General features: G+C 51.6%; 1 protein-coding gene across 7 annotated transcripts in view; it reads left to right on the plus strand.

Annotated features, from left to right (window-relative positions):
* Positions 1–8,229: 8,229 nt before the first annotated feature.
* Positions 8,230–21,987, plus strand: part of CBFA2T3 (CBFA2/RUNX1 partner transcriptional co-repressor 3) — an 83,266-nt gene continuing 69,508 nt past the window's right edge. For 5 of the 7 annotated variants that reach the window (XM_084812746.1, XM_084812748.1, XM_084812749.1 and 2 more), the window contains exon 1: positions 9,456–9,536. The gene's annotated coding sequence lies outside the window, so the exon portion shown is untranslated. Of the gene's footprint in view, positions 9,537–21,987 lie in introns of all 7 variants that reach the window. The other 2 variants (XM_084812752.1, XM_084812747.1) reach the window with 2 other exon arrangements.

The following is a 21,987-nucleotide window of genomic DNA, read 5'->3' on the forward strand; positions in this document are numbered from 1 at the left end:
ATACATGCTTCTAGAGGCCAGCTCCAGAATTGCAGAGGATGCCGTGATTGACACTTGTGAGTGGCAGCATGTCTAAGGCCAGCCCTGCCTCCCCCTCCAGTGATCACCCAGCATCAGCATTCGAGAAGAGATCACCACTAAATATCTCTACTGTTTAATGCAGAAAGCATGATGTCACCCTCTCATTTCTACTTAGGGGGGTGATGTGTGTGTGGGGGGGCACATTTTAGCTCATCCTCCCTTTTTCAGCCAGAGGTTTTCTGGAGGTGAAGATGAAAAGCTCACGCACAACCAGAAAGCAAGAAAGGTCCCTGGGTAAATACACACAAAATGGTGTCACACACACACACATCACCTTCATTGTTATGCATGATGAGCTCTGCCAGGATTAAAGGGCAACTCTTCTGGGAGTGGAGTGAGTGATGCTGTCTCTTGCAGAGTTTTGGAAAGAGGAGACAGGGGGACAGAGGCAGGAAGACTGAAGCTCTTGCTGGATGGCACAAAAGCTTTGCTGGCATCCAAAATCCAGTTTAAACATCCACAGGCTGGTTGTCCAAACCTCACTCCCCAGAGGAAACTGCCCCACCTTGCCTGACTCATCTTGCTAAGGAGAAAAACCAGCAAAAAGAGTCTTGTGGTACCTGAAAGACCAACACATTTATTCCGTTAAGTTATTCTGTTCAAATTCATAACTGCTAAGGAACACTCGCTTGTCAGCTCTGTGTGGCACAAAGCAAGGACATTGAAGGGACATTTGCACATTTTCTCTCTCTCACCCTTTGCTGTTTTGGAAGATCCTGACACTGCCCAGCGATTGACAGACGAACAAGTCTAGGGATCCGCTTAGTATTAAAGAGATCTGCTGCACACATCCAGCAGTTCCTACCAAAGCCCCAAAGCCCTGCTGAGAGGCACCATATGTCCAACAGCAGAAAACAAAATAAAACAAGGGCAGCACCCCCACCATGACCCACCCCTTTGGGCTGTAGCGAGGTAGCCCTGAGCCATCACAAGGTGGCTTGTAGCCCACCCTGCGGGGGCGGGGGGGATGAATGCCAGAGAGAGCTGTGCAGCTCCAGCCAAGAAATGAATTCCATTTCCCCCCTCTAGACAGGAGTTGTTAATTAAATAATGAAGTGTTAGGATTGGGGGGGGTTAAGCTCCCCCTCCCCAAATCTTTGTTCAGATAATTTGCATAGAGGGAGTTAATTTTAACGTGTGTGGCAGGGAGGGATGGTGGAATAGAGGCCTTCTCTTTAAAAAATATCAAAGTGCAGTGGAGAGGAGAGAGAACGCAGAGAAGTTGACAGAACATGGACCCTTAATCCCCAGAGCTCAATCCTTGCACACAGAGCCATCAATCATGTGTCTGGGTGACTGACAGAAACTCATTAGAACACTTTACACACACACACACACACACACACACACACACTCCTGCCCACTCGCTGTCCCAGAACACAGGGCTCTTGATGGCTGGTGGAATCGGAAGCAAAGAGAGCAAAGGAGAGAGGGAGGCGAAGGCCACGATCCTGAGGCCCAAGCACATGCATTGCATATACAAAGCGCAGGTCCAGCATCTTCAGGGGTCACAGGCATTGGGACGGACGCTGTCCCAGGAGAGTCATAGCCAAAGAGATTCGATGGTACCAGGCTAGACAGATGGACCCTTAACCTGGGGGGGGTCTTGCCTGTTCAGAGGACAGACCTAATATAAAGAAAGCTCATGGCAGTTGCGGGGAAAGCATGGCTTCCTCCTGAATTCACAGCCAAAATGATAAGAGGTGCATTCCAGCAAACTGAACACTAGGTCTGCCATCCATCCTGCCTGTCCTGCTCCCACGCTTCAGGCCGGCCGACCGTCTTTTTAAAAAATAAACAAAATTGTACATTTACCCATGTATCCATTTATTCAAGGGTGAACCAGTTCTTAGCATGGGGTGTGTGGGAGACGTTTCTGGATGACATTACAGACATCAGCCGATCAGTAGTGTGCACAGCCAGCTTCTACTTGCAGAACTGTTTTTTAATGGGTATACCCCTGGAGACGAACGCTGCATTTGGACCGAACATGGTGAGGACACTTCAAAAGTGGCCCCACACTTCCGAAAAAGATGTCACAGGGAACCATGGCACTCAGGCATATATATATATATCAGATGTTTTTGTAAGGTTGAGGGCAGATGTAATGTCTTCAGCCTTCCAGAAACAGTAGGCCAGCCTTCCCCAACCTGGGGCCCTCTTCCTGTGTTGGACTGCAAGTCCCATCCTTCCCAGCTGCTTTAGCCCAGCACTGTCTACTTGGACTGGCTCACCAGTGCAATGTTCTTTCCAGCTCCTGCTACCTGAGGTCCTTTTAAATGGAGGCTGAACATGTGAAGATCTGCATGCAAAGCCAGTGTGCTCACTGAGCCATGCCCCCTCCTCTTTGTTTATTCTGCTTCGATGCAACACAACTCAGCCCTACAGTCCTACACACACTTCCATTGTCATTTATGTCAAGAAGTCTACCAACACTCATGGATGGTGCAAAGCAGCAAATAATTCTAGTCAACGAGTCTTTAAGATCTCTTCCATTTTTCAAACGTTGATATCCCTTTCCAGTACACCTTGGCTTTGGAGTCTTGTTGGAAGACCTTCCAACAATACATTAGAGCTGTGCAAAGAACATTCCTCCCCTGTGGCTGATCTTCTCTCTCTTCTCCTTCCTTCCCAAGGGGAACCAAGTGCATGGTGATTGCAGAGAAAGGCTTGCATAGGCAAGATTAGATAGGGCGGGGAGTAGAGTTATGCAGTTCTTAAAGTTCAGCCAATCCCAATGGATAAAACGGAGCAGATAATGAAATTAAACTATTCCCAACATTAAACCTGTCACCACCACCCCACCCGCAAAATAAGAAGGCCTTAACAATTCTTCCACAAGACAATCAGGTTCAGCCTTGAGTGAATCTCCAAAGGTTCAGAATTGGGTCAGGCAACCACCAAGAATGCTTCCCAGTGATCTCTCACTTAAGTGTGCAGTGAGGCATGATTTTTTTTCAAAACTCTTTCCCCTGCCTCTACTGATGTGAGAGATGATGGGAGGATGTCAGAGAGTTGGAGGAAAAGATTTCCTCGCTTCACAGGCTTCTTAGGTTTGTATGCCTCTAAGAACATGCCTGCAGACCAACCACCTGTTCGTTTTCCCCTTCCCAGTGGAGAAGCAGCCTTGGAGACAACAAGTGGGTGGTGGTGGGGGGGGGGAACTAGGACACTCCAGTTTTGCAAGCTGCAAACTGGTCGTGCAGATGAGACAACCTGGGCTGACCCTTGTCTGTGTCGGCTCGATGGACTCGTGAGGGCTAGCGTGGGCCAAAGTGCCCATGGCACATGGAAAGTGTATATCTGATGAGCTGTATGAGTCTGAGAGCCTCCCATCCCCAAAACAGACATTGGACAGATGTGTCTCGACTGCTGTCCCTGAGAGTGAGGATGGCCTGATGGCATGAGCAATGCAAGCAGTCTCTTGGGGCAGCTATGAAGCAGCCTTGTGCAATCGGAGAGGTGCATCACAGGGTCTCTTACACTGTCCAAGAGGATGTTGAGAGCACACTCCTGGATGATGCACAGCTGCAAATCAGCAAAGACTTGAGCCTCCCCAGACCCCCCCCCCTTTGCTACATTGCAAGGACTCTCAGGAAGCACCTCTCCACTTGTACCATGCAACAGCTTGGTGCGCCAACCATGCCTTTACCCCCACCCCCACCCCACCTGGATAAAAGCTGTGGTTAAGTTGCAATTGAACCAAAGTGATGTGTCTTGTGTTTAACATTCCTACACAGCTCTCACAACAAAACCAGCTCAGGCAGATCTTGATTTTTCCCAGTGGTAAATTATGACTTCAATAGGCTGAAATTACAGCCCTTGCGCATACATCGGAGCTGGGGGAGAGAAGGACTTTGGCCATGCAAACTGACATTCACAGGCAACAGGGAGGAAAGGAAACATCACATGTAATGTGATCATCCCCCATTGTGGCAGGTTTGCCTGCCAGCCCACAAGGGACTATAGGCCCTTTCCAACCCTACTATTCTATGATTCTATGACTGCCACCTTGCTTGGAGCCAGCAGGGCCTGGTGCAGGCGAGGTTTGGGAGCTTGGGTGAGGCAAAGCTGCCCCTCCTGCTAACATCACAGCAGGAGGGACTCCTCTTCTGCATTCGACAAATCCCTTTCCTGAGTCTGGGCCTCAGTAGATAGCTGCTGTCAGTGAGGCAGGAGACCTCTGTATCTGGAGGGTATCAATTGCGAGGCTGGCTGGGTGCTCCTTTGCTCAGTGATCCTCGATGTGGCCTCCCTCTCCCCAGTGCAGCCATGTGCATGCATATCAGAACAGTGCAGATTTGCGGGGGGCGGGGGAGCCCAAGACCCAGCTCACAAGAGCAGTCCAGTTAGGTCCAGCTTTTGGTGAATTAACATTTTATCTTATTTTGAGAGCAGTATAACAATAGCATATTAAATGATCTGACAATGGCTGCTTTCTTGTTTTCATTTTTAATTTCAGTGACTTCACTAGGCTATTGCCTTCCACCAGGTCATGAGTATTCCTCCATCTAGCCTGGCAGGGGTTCTCTAGGGACTCAGGCACAGAAGAGTCTCCCAACACCCAATGCCTGATTCTTCCACCTGGAGATGCAGGGAATTGAACCTGGAACCGTCTGCATGCAAAGCAGGAGCTCTACCACTGAGCTATGGTCCACTATCACACTGCGGTGTCGTCACATGAGTTAATCTGGACTAAATACCACTGCCACATTGCTAAACTAGATTACAATCCCCATTTCACTTAAAAACATGGCTTGAAAAGGGAGATAAATCCAAACATGCAAGCTGTGGTTCTCTGTTTCTTTCTTCCCCCACCCCTGGGGTACAATGATATTGCTGAAGGAAGCACCCCTGGAATTTTGATACCCAGGCCTTGCCTAGTTTGCAAATGGCCCAAACCCAGTTAATGTTGATGGAAATTTTTACATAACGAAGGAAACAAAGAAAAACACAGGCCAACATTTCTATCCCTTGGTGCAAGGAGGAAGGTTGTAATAATTCATTCTAGCTTCACAACATATTATCTTTTCCTGGTCTTGTTTCAAACTGGATTGACCGTTTTCTGTGTGGGGAGGTCTAACCCAGATTGCGTTAACTCTCCGCAATTGAGCATAAATAGGTTTGCCACTTTTTGAGGGAGCCTAACTCAGCATTTACATTTTACTTCTTAGGCATAACTCAGCATTTACATTTTACTTCTTAGGGCTGCCAGCTCCTTTTTCCCACTAGCCCCTTCTCCTGTGCCTCTAGCAGCAGCTTGATTTGGAGGCATTAACTGGCAATCATAAATATCTACATTCAGCAAAGCGACCTCTCCTTAAAAGCACAGGAGCAGGCCAGACTTGGGTCAGTTGGCAACCCTGTTACAGGCATTTTCAGCACTGAGAAGTGGGGCAGGGGGAGAATAATACTGTACTGCATGCTGTTCCTGACACCTGTCTGGGATTTGGCTTTGCACACAATGAAGTTAGCTATTTTGACTCCAGATGGAGAAAAAAAAAAGATTGACAGGACTTCTGAGTGATGCATACAGTCAACATCCCCTGACAAAACCCCAATTCCTGGCAGGTATAATAACAGCAGCACACACACAGTTCTAGTGCCAGGGGCCCAGCAGTGGCACCAGCACTCTGATCCTGACAGCAAGGCCTGGATCGGAAAAAAGATATCTTCCTTTGCAAGGAAACACCTGATAACTCCTGAGCAGGAGAGCCATGAATAAGTTATCCATCTCCTTGCTTATGAAGATAAATGCCTTATCAGGCTGAAACCATCATCTGCACTGAACCGCATTCAGTTGCTGCTGCCTGGGGTTCCGTCCCTATCAGCTCTCCGTAGGCCAAGTGACTCAGGCGGTGCTCAGCCTTCAGACAAAAGCATTGCTCCGGCCTTTTCAGGTGGAGGGCTGATGCGCAGGAAATGTCATCTCCCTCTCCACAGATGGAACGCTGCCGGTAACCTTCTTCGCCTGACCTTGCATCTTGCCTTCAGAACAGGCTGAAAAGAGAAGTCTTGAAAGGGCAGGCAGCACAGCCCACGCTCGCTGGTTAATAAACCTGCTACTTTGCAACAAGCGCCTCGATCCTGCAGACTTGCTTCCAACCTGCACAGTAAGCAGCTGAAACCAGGCCTCTGCCCTTCCAGCCATCTGCAGGGGCTGGGCATATGGGGACTCAAGATCTCAGGATGAGGTGATTGTCATGACTGCTGCCCGGCCAATCACTTGCTGAGGAGACGCCTTGGTGGCAGATGTTTTCCCAGGGGAAGAGCTGCGCACACAGGGGGAAAGCACTTTCCTTGCATGCAGGAAGTCCCACATTCAGCCCACAGCATCTCCAGGTAGGTCTGGGAAACCCTGCCTGGTGTGAGGTAGTGGATCTCCTTCATACAATGGAGGCTGGAGGCAGTGTGGAAAGACCATCAATTGCCCTGCAGTATACACACACATTTCTTTCCCCACACTGCTGCCTCTGCTCAAATAGGTTTTGCAGGTTTTTGAAACAAGACAAAAAGAGAAACCTGCAATACCTGTTTTTACAGAGGGGAAAGTGGGTTGAGCATCCATGCTACAAAGCAACAAGTCTTTCAAAGTGCTTCCTATCCTCTGGAGAGAAAAATGGCTGTTTCACCGAATCCCCATTCAACCTTTTATGAGGACCACCAATAAATTGTCGCAGTGATGAGGAAATGTTCATGTTCTGGTGAACAAGGAAACTTGTTCAATGGGCCAACATGGCTACCTGCAATACCCAACAAAACAATCCTATCTGTGTTTACTGAGTCCCACTATGTTCAATGGGGCTCATTCCCAAGTATGTGTCCATAGGATTGCACCCTTTGACACTGTAATAATATACATTATCTACTCAGAAGTAAGCCCCATTGAGGTCATGGGGCCAGGTGGCTGCAATGCTATAGTTTTGCAGTGCAATATTATGCACATCTACTCAGAAGGAGGCCCCATTGCATTCACTGGGGCTTACTTCCAGGTAAGTGGGCATAGGATTGTAGCCTAAAGGTGCAATCCTATGCATGTTTAGACCTGAAAAAGTCCTACAACTCCCAGCATTCCTAGCTGGGGAATGCTGGGAGTTGTAGGACCCTTTCTGTCTAAACATACATAGGATTGTGCCCTAAGTGTCTTTTGGCCCAGGCCTGTGTGTAACCTGTCTGGCCATGGACCCTTCACACTTCCCACCCTGCTGCATTCTAGAATGATCTGTGGGGTTGGCCTGCAACAGGGGATCATTCTAGAACATGATCCCATGAACTGTCCACGAAAGCTTCTGCCAGAATAAAAGGGTGGGTCTTGAAGGTGCCCCAATCTGCTTCATTCCTTTTGCTGCAACAGACCAGCATGACTTCCCCTCTGGCAATCTAAATCCATCCATCCATTATTATAATTTCATAGTAAACTTTTAGTTGATTACTTGAGCCCTCCTGAAAATGACCTAATCAGTTGTTTTGGGAAGACAACTGATCGAAAGTTGACCTAACGATTCAGAGAGCGAGCGAGAGAGTTTTGAACTGGAATCCTATACACCAGAGGTGAGCAACTTGTGGCTGTCCAGATGTTCTGCCCTACAACTCCCATTATCCCTGACCACTGTCTATGCTAGCTAGGGCTGATGGGAGTTGTAGGCCCAAACATCCGGAGGGCCACCAGTGTCCCCAGCCCTGCATGTGCACACCCACACTTGCGTGGGAGTAAGTCCGCTCGAATTCAGCGGCACTTACTTCCGAGGAGGCCCTGCGCTGGCTGGAACTTCGCGAGGGCCTCGTCCTGCCCCCGGATCCTCCTCACGAGCGCCCGGGAAGGCAAAACCGCGGAGGCGCGATTCCCGCCGCGCAGCCGGGGGCGGCGGCGGCCTTCGGTGGCGCGCACATGAGGCGCTGGAGAGGAGGAGCCCCGGAGCGAGGCGGCGGCGGCGGCGGATCTCGCTCGCTCGCTCGCCTCGCCGGGCTGCCGGGGGGGGGGGGCGGGCGGCGGGCGTTGCCGCGGGAGCGGAGCGCCCCCTGCCGGGAGCGGCGGGAGTCCCGCGCTGAGCCAGCCCTCCGCCTCGGCCGCAGCACCCGGCAGGCGCGCTGCTGCCCAGGCAGGCGCCGCAGCCCCGCGAGGAGGAGCGCGGCGCGCGGGGCTGGGCTGGGCTCAATCGGAGCGGGAGCGGGAGCAGCAGCAGCCGCCGCCGCCGCCGCCAGCGGAGGCAGGAAGGCGGGCTGGGGGGCTGCCGCCCGCTGCCTCCCCCGCGGAGCCGCCCGCGCGCCCCGCCAGGCTTGCCGGCCGGCCGGCCGAAGCAGCTCGCCTGCGCCCGCCATGCCCCAGGCAGCCCGAGAGCCGTCGCCTCGCCGGAGAAGCCCGGAGCCCGGCGCTCGCAGGCACTGAGAGAAGGGGCGAGCCGGCGGGGGGAGCGGAGGAGGCTTCCCTCCCGCGCAGCGCGCTCGCCTGGGCTGGAGGGAGAGGGGAAGGGCGGGGGTTCGCTGCCCCGCCACAGGCTCTCCTCGGAAGCCCCTTCCGGAGCAGCGCTCGTCCACCGCTCTCCGGATCAGAGCCCCGCTCGCCGCGGGCTGCCACTGCGGGGGGCGGGCAGCCCCCGGAGGTTTGGGGGCCTCGGGAAAGAGCCGGGCGAGGGGCCGTGTTTGCCGGACGGCGCGCCCGTGCGAGAGCTCGCGAGGAAAGGAGAGGGCATTGGCGCGGGTGGGCGGGGGTCCCTCGCCAGATGGCACACCGGAGGGACGAGCCGAGGAGGAGACGGCGGCTGCAGTAGCTCGAAGGCAGCCCGAGGAGGAGGACGGCGACGAGAGCAAGGCGCGGCGCCGTCGAGGGAGGGACCCCGCCGATCCCGTGTCCAGCCGCCCCGTGCGCCCTGCCTGCCCTGGGAGGCGCGTCTGGCTGGCCTCAGCCCCGCGGCCCCGACTGGGAGGCGGGAGCCCCCGAGGGCCTGAGGGGGCGACGAAGATGCCACGTCCAACAGCAGCGGGGCGTCTGCCTGGGCACGCGGAGGGCGGCGACGGCAGCAGGTGAACGGGGGACTCGGGCGCAGGAAGCGCCACTTACCAAAGAGCCGGAGAGCCGCGGGGACTGTCCCAGCGCCGCCGCCCCCGCACGCTTCTCCCCGACGCCGCTTCGCGGCCAGGAGCCCCGGGTCGTAGCGGCTCGGGAGAAAAGCGCGACTGCTCTCCCGGCACGGGCAGGCGCGGAGGCGTCGAGGGCGCACCCGGCGCAGCGCTCGGCCGTCCCCGGGACTTGGGGCGCTCCCGCCGTAGCCCAGCCCAGCCCGCCCCTCGAGCGCGACTAGCCTCGCGGGACCCGAGGCCCGGGAACCCCTTTTGGATTAATTGCCCCCCGCCCTTTTTTGTGTTTTGTTTTGTTCTCCGGGACTTGCCCGACGCTTCGCCGCGTTCCTTGGCTTCTCCTGGGACTATTACCTCACCCCGCCACCGACCTCAGGACTGTAAGTTCTCTTCTAACCAAGCTGGCTTTAGAGCTGCGGCGATGGGGAACATTGAGATGGGGGGGGGTAGTCGCCTCATCTAATGCCTTTCTAGAAATGTCGTGGATTGGGGGGGGGGATCCCCACTCCCTTTCAAGTCTTCCTCGTGTCTTTGTCATTTTGACCTTTGGGGGGAAGGTTCTGCGGCGAAGGGAGGGGGGGGAGGCAATCTATTTCTTGGCCTCTGGATTTCACACTTGTCCTCACACACACACACACACACACCCAGCCCGGAATGTTTGTGGTGTGTGCGGTGGAGGGTGTGTGTGAATTCTTTCAACTACCTGAAAAGACGGAGGGATCCGCTTCCATCTTCTCTGGTCCGGCTCTCATCTGGGAGGGACCCCCTGGATAGTACCGCCACCCGTAATCCTGCCACTTCCAAACAAAGACGGAGGAGTGTGGGTGTGTGTGGAGAGGGAGGCAGAGAAGCATGTGGCCAGATGTGCTCCTCCGGAGCCTCAGCGCGCGCCGCTTGGGGAGGTCGCCAGGGGCTCCGCGCCGCGCGCTTTCAGGCTGCCCAGGACGGGAGGAGTCTAGCAGCCTGTCTCGCCCTCCCCAAGGGCTGGCAAAGCCGTGCCCTGCGCCAAAGAGCCCCGGACGGCTGTACGGACTGGGAGGAGGCAGAAACTAGAAACAGGCACAGCCTGATGGGGCGGGGAAGGTGCGCGCCTCCTGCCTTCTCAAACTGCCCGGTGGCCCGGCCGTGGCTTGCGTTCGCCTCCTCGGCTGGCCGGTAGAGTGGACCGCCGGGGCGGGGCGGCGGGCGGCTCTTTGGGGGAGGAGGCGGACAGATCGTGCCCTCACCCGTGTGGCCCTTGCGCGCTTTGCTAAAAAACAGCGGGCGCTCGGGTGCCAAAGCCAGAGCCCAAGCGCGCCGCCGAGGCGGTCGCCCGATCGCCATCGACGCGACGTGGAAGCGAAGGTGATTTGCCCTCGCTGGGGGAGAACAGCTCCATCTCCGCAGAGGAAGAGGGACGCCGAAGTTCCCTTCGCTGCCCGAAGTCAGAGCGGCGAAAGTGCCCCAGAGAGGAGGTCCCCCGCCCGTGCCGGCGTTGGACCCCTTCCACACACGCGCGCCCTCGACGGATGCCTTTGTTTGCCCGGCCCACGCTCCCGCGGAGCCCCCGTCCTCGCCTGGCCTGGCCAGGGCTGGCCCTTCGGCCTAAACGCCCAAGCGAGCACAGGCAGGCAGGTGCGGTGTGGAAAAGCCGTGCAGAGGGTTTGTCAGGAAGATGAAAGGGCGTGGTGGGAGACACTGACCCAAACCTGCAGGTTGCCGGGGGGCCCTCCTCCGCCAGGCTTTTCAGCGTCAGGATCTGCCAAATCACCCCCTGTAGAGATGGAAGACCATATGGGCTATATGGAAGAGATGGAAGACCATAGGGGTGGGCTAGCGAGGGGGAGAGGTGAGGTGCAGTTTTAAATCAGCATTTTGTGAGACCCTCTAGATGTGGTTTCAGATGTTACTCTTGGAGCCATTGTCCAGAGACACTGAGTCAGAACAAGGGGCGGCGTTTTCCCTGGGAAGTTCTCCTGCAGAACCCCTGTGGAAACGAGCGGAGGTGCGCAACAGCGCTCCTCTGCAGACGCCCCCTTCGTTTCATTGGGGCTTATGCAGAAGAGCCTCCTGGCACATCTTGCCCCCTTGGCCTGCCGCTCAGTCTGGCAGACTTAATAGCAGGCTTCCCCAACCTGGTGCCCTCCAGATGTGTTGGACTACAGCTCCCAGAATCCCCAGCCAGCTATGGAGGGCACCAGGTTTGGAAAGCCTGCTTAATGGCATCCACAATATTGCAGCTGCCTCCCTTTCCTGTCTCTGGTCACACTTGCTGAAGGAGCTGGGTCATCCAAGCTGAGTCCGGGGAATTTCATTTTTAGGGAATGATTGGTGGATGATGTTCCGGAGAGCTGCCCTCCTGGCTGAATAATGATCCAGCCCCTAATAAGACGCTTAATGCATGTGTTTGTTTTTTTAATGGTACCACCACCCTGACCAAGGAAAAGGTTGACAAACAGACTCCAGTTTGGAGCTGTTCACTGCAGAATTTGTGGTGCATTCACATAGCTAGATTTGCCCCCAGGTTGAGCCCTAGTGTACATGAATGTAAAGAAAGAAGTGCCCCTGACAGCATGCAGAGTATTACCTCTACTGTCAGAGGCACTGTGCTCAGGAACACGAGTGGGAGGGTTCTGTTGCACTCCTGTCCTACTTGTGGGCTTCACTGTGGGGCAGCTGTTTGGCCACAATGGGAACAGAACGCTGGACTAGAAAGGCCTCTGGTCTGATCCAGCACCGCTCTTCTGATGTTGTTCTATTCTCCTCACACCTGTCTGGGCCAAAGCAGCTCCCAGGCCCATTCTGAGATGTGGAACTTCCAGGTCAGAAAATGTGACATCCAGACAGTCTTAAGCCCCAGTACCTCTCATTTTAGAAATCATACACCAGTTGTGTGTGAGTAAGCAGGGTGGGGTGGGGGGATGCAGTAGAGTGTGAGCATGATGAATCTCTCCAGTTATGACTTGGCAGAGTTCATACATTTATGCGCTTAAGATACACACGTGTGTGTGTGTTGGTCCATCACATCAGCTACCATCAGTTTCCAAAGTGGATTGTCCTGGTGCTCAGAATTATATGGTATTTGTCTCTTTTGACTCCATAATCCCTGGTGACTATGGCAATGGGGCGGATTCATTTTGCCTATGCTCAGAGGCATTTTCTTCTTTATTATTACTTTCTGGTTCTCTGGGCTGAGCCCCATAATTGAAAATGACTTCTGGGGCAAAACAGGGGAGAGCCCCAGAAAACAATGTAGGTTGCACACTATTAGTGGCTTTGTCTGGAGCCTGTGTCTGTGGCATGAACTGCTGTAGAAGATTAGATGCTTTGCAGACTCAGTAAATGATCTACCTGCGCATTTGTGCAGGATCGGGGTGCATGTTCACAACTCTCAAGTTCTAGACATTAAAAGAACAAAGGGAGTGGATTTCTTCCACCCTGCCCCTGCCCCACCTCCCAAACCTGCAAGCACTTTCAGCAAAATCTTCTCTTGAACAGAAAGTGTTGTTGAAAGCTGTGAGAAAAAACCATCACTAGGACATTTTCCTGTGCAAGTCCCATAGAAATGAATGGGTTGGAATGGGAGGGGCTTTGGCTGATCCAGATTGCTCAAAAACCTCTTGCTGGGATTTGGAAGTGCCAGTTGGAACAAGCAGGTTGCCCCCATCCTACTAACACTCCCCACCCCCTTTCAGATGTTCATAGGCCTCAATCCAGAGAAAAGTTTTTTGCACTTAAGTTCCATATATCAGTCAGGATTTAATGACCGTAGGGTGAGGGGGGCTTCAGGTGGCCTTGTGTATTGTTTCAGTTGCGACACACACAGACAACATTCCTCCTTGCCCCTAACCGCCATTCCATACTTTATAACTGCTTCTGCATTTCTGGCATGTTAGAACAATAGCAACAAAATGGTTTGCCAACCCTGATTTTTTTTTAAAAAAAATCTGAGCATGTGCGGTTTTGCATTTTAAACTCCCTTAAATCATTGCACCATCAAGACCACAGGAATACAATGGAGTTCGCTTCTGCTACTCTGATGCTCCCATCACCTGCCGCTTTCTGGGGGGTCGTTTGGGAGGGATCCTAGTTGCACCACTGAATACAATTTGCTTTCTCCGGATTGGGGCCATGTGGGTTGAAGCCACGTCACCTGCATCCCCTCCAACTGTACCTATTGAATACATCCACGCCCTCTCTTCTTGCCGTGTGTCTACAGGCTGTGGTATCTGTGCTTGAATTTGTGCCTACTTAAAACTGGAACTCATCTGCCAAAGCGTACTTGTTTTTGGGAGGGCAGACAGCAGCATGACTGTTTGCGTTACAGAGCTGCTGGAGCTTCCTGGGGCTTTTTGTTAGCCGGAGGAATTGAATCTGGATGTTGCAAACAGATTGATACACCAGAAGCTGCAGTCCAAGGAGACTGGATTGCCACTTATTGTTTAAGAAGAGCAAGTAAGGGTGCAATCCTATGCATGTTTAGATGGAAAAAAATCCTACAACTCCCAGCATTCCCCAGCCAATGCTGGGAGTTGTAGGACTTTTTTCCATCTAAACATGCATGGGATTGTGCCCTAAAAGGACTTGCCACGTGATCTGCTGGATGCCGCCTCTTCAACAGGCTTCCCCAAACTGGTGTTGTCCAGATGCGTGGGACAGCAATTTCCATCACTTCTAGCCACAGGGCGCCCGGTTGGAGAAGGCTGCTCTACCATGAGAAGGCATTATAAGGACTGATCGCTGCTCCATTCATGGCTCAAAGATTGGTCATATGCTAATTAGCATGGAAGGAAGCATTTTAACTGAGTGGCTGCAATCTGCAATGAGCAGATCTTTAAGGTTGGGAGCTGCAGTGAACGGTTAGACAGGAAACGGGAAAAGCCTGACCAAGGTTTGGATGGAACCAGTGCAGGCCCTGACACTGTGGCCACCAGCCTCCGCTGGATGGAGCCCCCTTGAAATGTAGGGTGTCGTCACTTCTTGACTGTTTGGTAGTAACTTACCATTTGTTTTCACCATAGGCCTGGGGATAGCCATATCACTGGTTATTTTATTTCATGGATTTACAGTTGTAAAAAGATTGTGCCATGACTGGCAGCTAAAACACTAAAGATGGCAATATCCGGGAACTAAGATGCATGACCACAAATGTGTAAACGGATGGCATCTAAATACAAGCGTCTCTGTGTTTTTCTGCATTACAGTGGAAATGTCTATCGTAAAGAGACAATTCTTGAGAAAAGTATTACCCAGGGGCCAGCCCAAGACGTTTTGCTGCCTGAGGCTTTACAGCAAATTGTGCCTGCCCCCCTCCCCAAATCAAGATTCAGAGTGCCCAAGCACCAGTCAAGTTATTTTGACACCTGAACCATTAAATCCCACAGGTGCCTCTTCCCGCTTCTTGGCACTAAAAATACAGTACAAAATACAAATTTTAAAAAATAATGAAATATGTAACAATTTGCTGCCCTTTCATTATGCTCAAAATCAGCTGCCTGAGGCGCCTGCCTCCGCCTGTCTAATGGTAGGGCCGGCCCTGTATTTCCAGACCCCTGGAAGAGGCTTGTGTATTGGGCTTGCTGAAGTTTGCATGCTGTGTTGGGGAGTTGATTTCCAGGAAGGTTCTATCCTGATGCAGTGATTCCAGGAAGGTTCTGTTCTGATGCAGTGATTTGGAGGCAATGGTGTTTGGGATCCTTTTGACTCTTCACGTGCACCATGCCATCATATCATGATATCCTTTCATCACTCCATAAAACAAGCATCCTGGTTTTTACTCTGTATTTTGGGCCCACACTTTTTGCCTCTGGCCCCACCCACCACTGGAATTTGGCCCCTGAGAGCATCTCCAAAATTGACTTCCGCCCTCGGGCTGAAAGGGTTTCGATACCCCTAATGTACAGAGAAGATTTTGGTTCCAGTCCTTGCCCAGTGAGCTCACAGTCTTCTGGTTGACTCCACAGTATGTAGATGATATGTGAATGAATCATGCCTACCTGGATATTCGTCTCATGAAGTAGGCTCTTGTCCATGAAAGCTTTTTGTTTATTAAAAATAAATGTATTAGTCTTTAAGGTGCTACAAGTCTCTTGGTTGCTTTTGCTGCAAAAGACTGACACAGCTGCTTCCCCCTCCCTTCTGGACGTTGCTGCTGCCCAAACCTCTGGACCACTTCACGCGACATAGTGGCGTGCAGCACTGGTAGAGAGGGGAGAGGAGTTGAAGGGATAAAGAACGTGGTTCACTTTAACCAGACCATGTCCAAACCAAACCTGGTCATGCAGTCTGCCGGAAGAACATCAGAAGAGCCCTGAGGCTGGATCAGACCCAGGGTCCATCTAGTCCAGCATGCTGTTCACACGGTGGCCAACCGGCTGCCCACAGGAAGCCCACAAGCAGGACACGAGTGCAACAGCACCCTCCCACCCATGTTCCCCAGTGACTGGTGTACACAGGCATACTGCCTTTGATACTGGAGGTAGCAGATAGCCATCAGGACTAGTAGCTACTGATAGCCTTCTCCTCCATGAAATTGTCCAGTCCCCTTTTAAAGCCATCCAAATTGGTGGCCATTGCTACATCTTGTGGAAGTGAATTCTATCATTTAAGTCTGTGCTATATGTGAAGAAGTAACAATGTGCCATCTCTACTACCACCAATCCATGCCTCCTCCCTCAATGTTTCAAGGCCTGTCCAGGGGAACTGGGCCTCCATCCTTTCTCTTTCCACTTGTAATGGTAAGGAACAGAGGCATTGCTAGGCACTTACAATATTCAGGGCCCAAACTTTCCCTTGGCAGCAATGGAAGGGTTCACCCCCCCCCCAGCTTAATTGCCATGTGGAGGGGGATGTGGCAGGAGGGGGCAGGTGCAGCATGTAGAGATGGGAGAGTTATCCCTTCCCTCCCCAGGTACAATCTCACTTGAAAATTGCCCCTGGCATGATAACTAAGCTGAGAAAGGAAACCCTTCCATTGAGATCAGTGGACACTCTGTGGAATAGATCCAGGGCCCTGGGCAATCCATGCGAGGGCAGGGGTCCCTGAGCCCAGGCTTAGCAAGCCCCTGATAAGGAATGCAGTTGGGTGTAGCTGTTGCAATAGCAAAGCAAATGATGAACCATTGGAGGAACTAACGAAGAGGGTGCGTGTTGCGGGATGGAGTCAGACTTTGTGGGTGAGAGTTTCTATTTTCTCAATGACATAATGGCTATTTATAAGGTAGCTCCCTCTGCCTTGCTGATAGACTGAGAAATGAATGAAATCCAGCTGTTGGGTGCAGAGGCTGAGTTGCTGCATGAATGTGTGTGTATGTGTGTGTGTTGTAGGCACAACTAGAGGGACATTCATTCCCAGTTGATTTGGAATGGGTCAGGATTCCAGTTTATTTCTGATGTAAATGAGAGGAGACAATTAGTGTGTAATCCCCCCAGCATTCCCCTGCCAGCTGGATTGTACCCTTGCGCACTTTCCCGTTGACACTGTCCAGACCAATGCTGGAAAGAACTGAGACCCATGAAAGACTGAGGTAGCAATGGAATAAACTTAACTCCAGCAAGAGGAATCTGGCTTGAGTGCAGGAGTACCGCCAGGCACTTCAAAGATTCAGGGCCTAGGCCCATAGGATGCAAATCTGCATAAAATCTGCATATGCTAATTTATATCTCTATATGCACATTCAGAAATAATTATGACTATTTATTTAAATTTCACAGGAGATAAAGCAAGTCAATTAAATTCTCATGTAAACCATCTCAAATAAAATATTTCTTCAATTAATTTGTTCTTTGATACAGATCATCCCCAACCAAAAGAAAAAGGATGTGTGTTTTTGTAAGCTTCATTGCCATGCAGGGAAAGGGTTTTTGAGGGGGCATGTGGGAAGGGGGGAGTTAATCCTCCACCCCCCAGCTGCAATTCCCCTTGAAAATTGTCCCCTGCATGGCAATGAAGCTGAGGGGAAAACCCTTTGATTGGCACCAATGGACATTCAGGGCTCTGTGGGAGGGATCTAGAGCCCTGAGAAATAGATTTGAGGTCAGGGATCCATGGGGCAAGGACTTGGGTGGTTGTGAGCAGGGAGAGAGAGTTTGAAGGCAGGGCTGTCTTAGAGAGTTTTGGCCTCCCCCAGGCTGCCGCTATTCCTTAACAACATGAAATGGGTTTTGGGGGGCAGGGGACATGAATTTCTTGGGATATTGATATCTTCCATTTTTAATTTCTTTCTTTAACACGGTAGCGTTTATCAGTGTCACTGTACTGTACAGTGCTTTAAACATTTGTTTAGAACATAATATTTGCATCCTTTAGAACCCGGGGTCATCCCATGAAGCTGATTGGTGGGAGATTCAGGACAGAGAAAAGGAAGGGCTTCTTCACACAGCGCTGAGTTAAACTATGGAATTCTCTACCACAGGATGTGTTGATGGCCACCAATTTGGATGGCTTTAGAGGGGGGTTAGACAAATTCCTGGAGGAAAAGGCTATTAATGGCTACTAGACTTGAAGGCTATGTGCTCCCTCCAGTACCAGAGCCAGTGAGCTTATGTACACCAGTTGCTGGGGAACATGGGTGGGAAGGTGCTGTTGTGCTCATGCCCTGCTTGTGGGTTCCCGGTCGACAGCTGGTTGGCCACTGTGAGAACAGAATTATGGACTAGATGGACCCTTGGTTTGATCCAGCAGGGCTCTTCTGATGTTCTCAAACCAGTGGTCTTCAACCTGTCCAGACCCGAGACCCACCTCAATTTCCAGCCTGCAACATGGAACCCACTTTCACATTTTCACTTGTGCAAATTGGCTGCGCAGCCCCCAAAGTTAGTTAGCTGATTGCTTCAGCTCATTCCTCTCGCACTTGGGAAAATCTTGGGATTTCAGACGGCCTGTGGCTGCAGCCTGCACTGGCCAACCCAGTGCTTTCCTGTATTGCATACCCAGCTTTGCCCAGCTACTACTGTGGTTGGTTCCCCAGGGGCGCCTGGCACGCTGGGTGTCTTGGCACACTAGGCGACTGGCTGCCCACTTTGCCTCTCCCTGGAAACAGCGCTGGGTGAAGAAAGCTTTGTTGGCCTGGGCTGCTCTATGGCAGCCTTCCCCAACCTTTTGCCCTCCAGACATTTTTGAGTGACAACAGCCATCAGTGCTGGCCAGTGAGCAGAGATGATGGGAGCTGTCATCCGAAACATGTGGAGGGCACCTCGTCAGGGAAGGCTGATCTGTAAGGTGGATGAGGGGAAAAACCCCGGACCTGAGCCTCCGTGGTCGAGTGGCAGGAAAGGGGCGGCACTTGGTGTGAGATGAGGCCTAGCAGAGGTCTGCCCCAGAACTCCTGTGCCAGGTTTCGACCCCGCAGAAAGTGAAGTAATAACATGATATAGTTCAGTCTGAACCTCGATGCCTCTCAGTAAAATGTAAGCGTCAGGAAGGGGAAGCAGACTGTTTAGTCCAGCTGTTACAAGGCCTACTTTAAGCAAATGAGGAGAAGCCTCACAGTGGGGACGTCGATCTCCCCCTTACTTCAACAACTCCCCCCACCCCCTCTGCGATTTGCGGCAGCCCGCAGATGGTTCCAGTTTGAGTGCCCATCACGCCATGTCTGGCTGCTGTGATCCTGGCCTTAGAACAGACGGGTGTGTGCCACAATAAGGAATTGAGGGCACGAGCCCCTGAAGACTCTTGGGGAAGGGGAGCTCACTGAAATCGGGAGGCGAAGCTGGAAGGTGGCCAGCTGTGTGCAGGGTTGTGTCCACAACCACGAGCATTGAAATCAGGCTCCCGAGTCCTACCAGGAGCGCTTGGCTCAGTGGCTTGGCTCATCTCCCCAACAGCTGGCACATCCCGGACTGTTCCCAGCACTGTTTTCTGAGGATACAGAACAATTTCCAACCCCTGGGGACCAAATTACTTTCTAAAATGAGATACGGCTGCACTAAAATGAGATATGGCACTTCATAAATAGTTTTTTCAAGTTGTATTTTATTTCATCTTTCTTCTTTATGGCAGTCCGGGGGCTCATGCAGACAGGGAACCAATGTACGAATCTGCCTTATACAGAGTCAGGCTGTTGCTGGCCCAGCACTGACTGGCAGCAGCTCTCCAGGGATTCAGGCAGGAGTATTTCCATCCTACCTTGAGATGCTGCTGGTGTTTGAATCGGGAACCTTCTCCACCACTGAGCCACAGCTTTTTTCACACCCCTCTTTCTGCCTGGAGTGTTGGGAGGTATTTAGGAGGTTCCTGATCATGTGACAATCCTTGTTCTTGTTTAATTTCTATCCTTTCCTTCAATTACATTTTCCAAGCCTGTTCACACAAGCTTCAACAAAATCAGTCAACAATATGAAATACAATAAAATAACAAGATTAAAACAGCAGATAAAAGCAGCAAAAGCAAACCTCACAACAATAGAGGGAAGGGGCGGGGGGGTTGCCTTAGACCTGGAAAGAGAGCAGCAGAGGGTTCATGTGAGCTTTGCTGGGGAGAGAGTTGCACAGATGGGGAGCCACCACCAAAAAGGCCCTCTCCCAAGACACCACCAGCTTCCCCTGTGTCATTGTCAGCTGCCTTGTCTAATGTGCCTCAAACAGAAGGAGACAGAGGGAAGAAGATACCAAGCCATTTTAAGGAGGTTTATTGTTATTCAATGCAGGGTTATCATCAGAGTACATTTACAAGACAGGTCTCTGTCCTGAAGGAGTTATAGTTTAAATTTGATAGATGGGGAGATAACAGAGGAAATGGAATGGAGGGGAGGGAAAAACAAAGTTAGGAAAGGACGGATGTGAACATACGTAGCCACAAGAACTTAAAAGGCTTTATAGTAAGAGGAGGAGGAGTACGTGTGTGGTGTGTGTGCGTGTGTGTAACTGCCATTTAGCCCCCAAAGGTTCCCATGGCAATATACATTTTAAAACACAATAATACATATCAAAACGTCCAATTAAAACAGAAGAGAACATCAAAAAAACAAAAACAAATCAGAGAGCAGAGTTTAAAAACCATGAAAAGCCGTGTGGAACAAAACAGTTCCCTAAAGCTAGGGTGGGCAGGCATCTGACTTTTCCCAGGGCGGTCCTCTATTTGAGGGGCTGCTGGAGGACCTCCCTCCATTTGAAGGGCTGCCCAGTCCAAGTCTGGCTGGAAGCCAAAGAGCCGTGGGAAGGGAGAGCCACAGGGGCCCTGAAGCTGCCCATCCACCGAGAGCCCCTGGACAGCCGCAGGTCACCTGGTCAGCCTTCTCCACTAGGTGAGATGTATTGTATTTCTATTTAAATAGTTATTATTTCCAAGTCTGCATCTACGTATATGTGTGATTTAGCATATGCAAATATCATGCAAGTTGTTGTCCTCTTTTTTGGCAATTCATCTTCTCTTTTTTGGAAACGCATAAGTGGCCACCCTGGCAGAAATGCAGCCAGTGACCGAATTCACAGGACACTCTGGGCTCGTTGGGGGTTGTTTAACCCCGATGAGCTGTGGTTTATGCCGGGAGCATTTTCAGTACCCCTGCTCGGGGGTTGCCATGTTGTGCAAACCCAGCCACCGAGGGGTATTTGAGGGCTAAACAACCCTCACATATCGAAGGGTTATGCGAGGGTTGCTTAACCTCTAATAACCCTCAGTGGCCGGTTTCACACAACATGGCACCCTCTGAGCAGGGTTGCAAATTCAGAATGGTGCCTGGCATTTAAACTCATTTAGAGTTCTGACTGGTTCTGACTGAAACCCAGACTGGATCCCTCCCCCCCCCGATACTGGAGGCACCAGCCTCCACAAGAGGAGGCCCTTCTCTGAACACCATCAGTGGGAGACATACACTACGCATTTCCAAAAGGAGGGGGCTTCCCCGTTGTGGCACCCTGACTTTGGAATGCCCTCTCAAGGGAGATACCAATTGCCACTGACTTTGTTGTCTTTTTGGCACCAAATTAAAATTTTGGCCAAGCATTTTAATATTTCAGAATTTTACCTTAGATTCTGGATTATTTTCAAACAGAATGGATTGTTGTGTTCTGGTTTGTCTCGCTGGTTGAAGGGTTGCTGTTTTAATTTGGCCTTTTAATGTGCTGTGGTTTTATATATTGGATTTGTGTGTTTGTCTGTAATGTTGCATATTCTGTCCTGGGATCCCTTGGGGAAGAAGGGCAGTTTGTAAAATTGAGGAATAACTACATAAGAGAGAGAGAGGAAACAGGATGAAAGCAGGTGGCGGGGGGATGCTCTATATTAAGTGAAGTGGTGAGGAATCAGAGAGAGGGCATAGGAAGCGAGTAGGAACGAAGTGACACCCCGAAGCAATGGGAATGCATCTTTCCCTCCAGCAATGGGAATGCATCATTCCCTCTTCTACACACCCACCACACACAGACTGCATTTCACTTTGGTTTGTTTCTGGAGCTTGCACCAATCCATCTCCAACGGATACTGGTGGCTCCTGTCCGCCTTGCAGCCTCAGCTTAGCTGGCACTGCCCACCCAGCGCACTGCCTGGTGCCTTCAGCTTCTCAGCAAGCTGGGGAGCCCAGGCCGGGACTGCAAGATCGGACCTCTGCTTTGCTCGTTTCTTCCATTTGTTTCCATTCCCACATTTTGGGATTGAGCGTTTGCTTAATTCGTGACATATGGCTCGGGGACAGGACCACCTGTGGCAAGACGAAGGGGTAGAAAAGCAGAGAGAGAGAGAGGCTGGGGAGGCATTTCTGACTCCCGTGGCAACCTGGTGGAAGGAGAGGAGAGGACAGTTTGGTAGCTCCATCATGGAGCACACACCCTGCATGTGGAGGGCCCCACTTTCAGTCCTTAGTCAGAGAGGCACTGCGGTGTAGTGGTTAGCGTGTTGGACTAGGACTTGGGAG

This window comes from Heloderma suspectum, chromosome 8 (assembly GCF_057233095.1).
Source record: "Heloderma suspectum isolate Gila_16-S chromosome 8, 16-S_ref, whole genome shotgun sequence".
Classification (NCBI taxonomy): Eukaryota; Metazoa; Chordata; class Lepidosauria; order Squamata; family Helodermatidae; genus Heloderma; species Heloderma suspectum.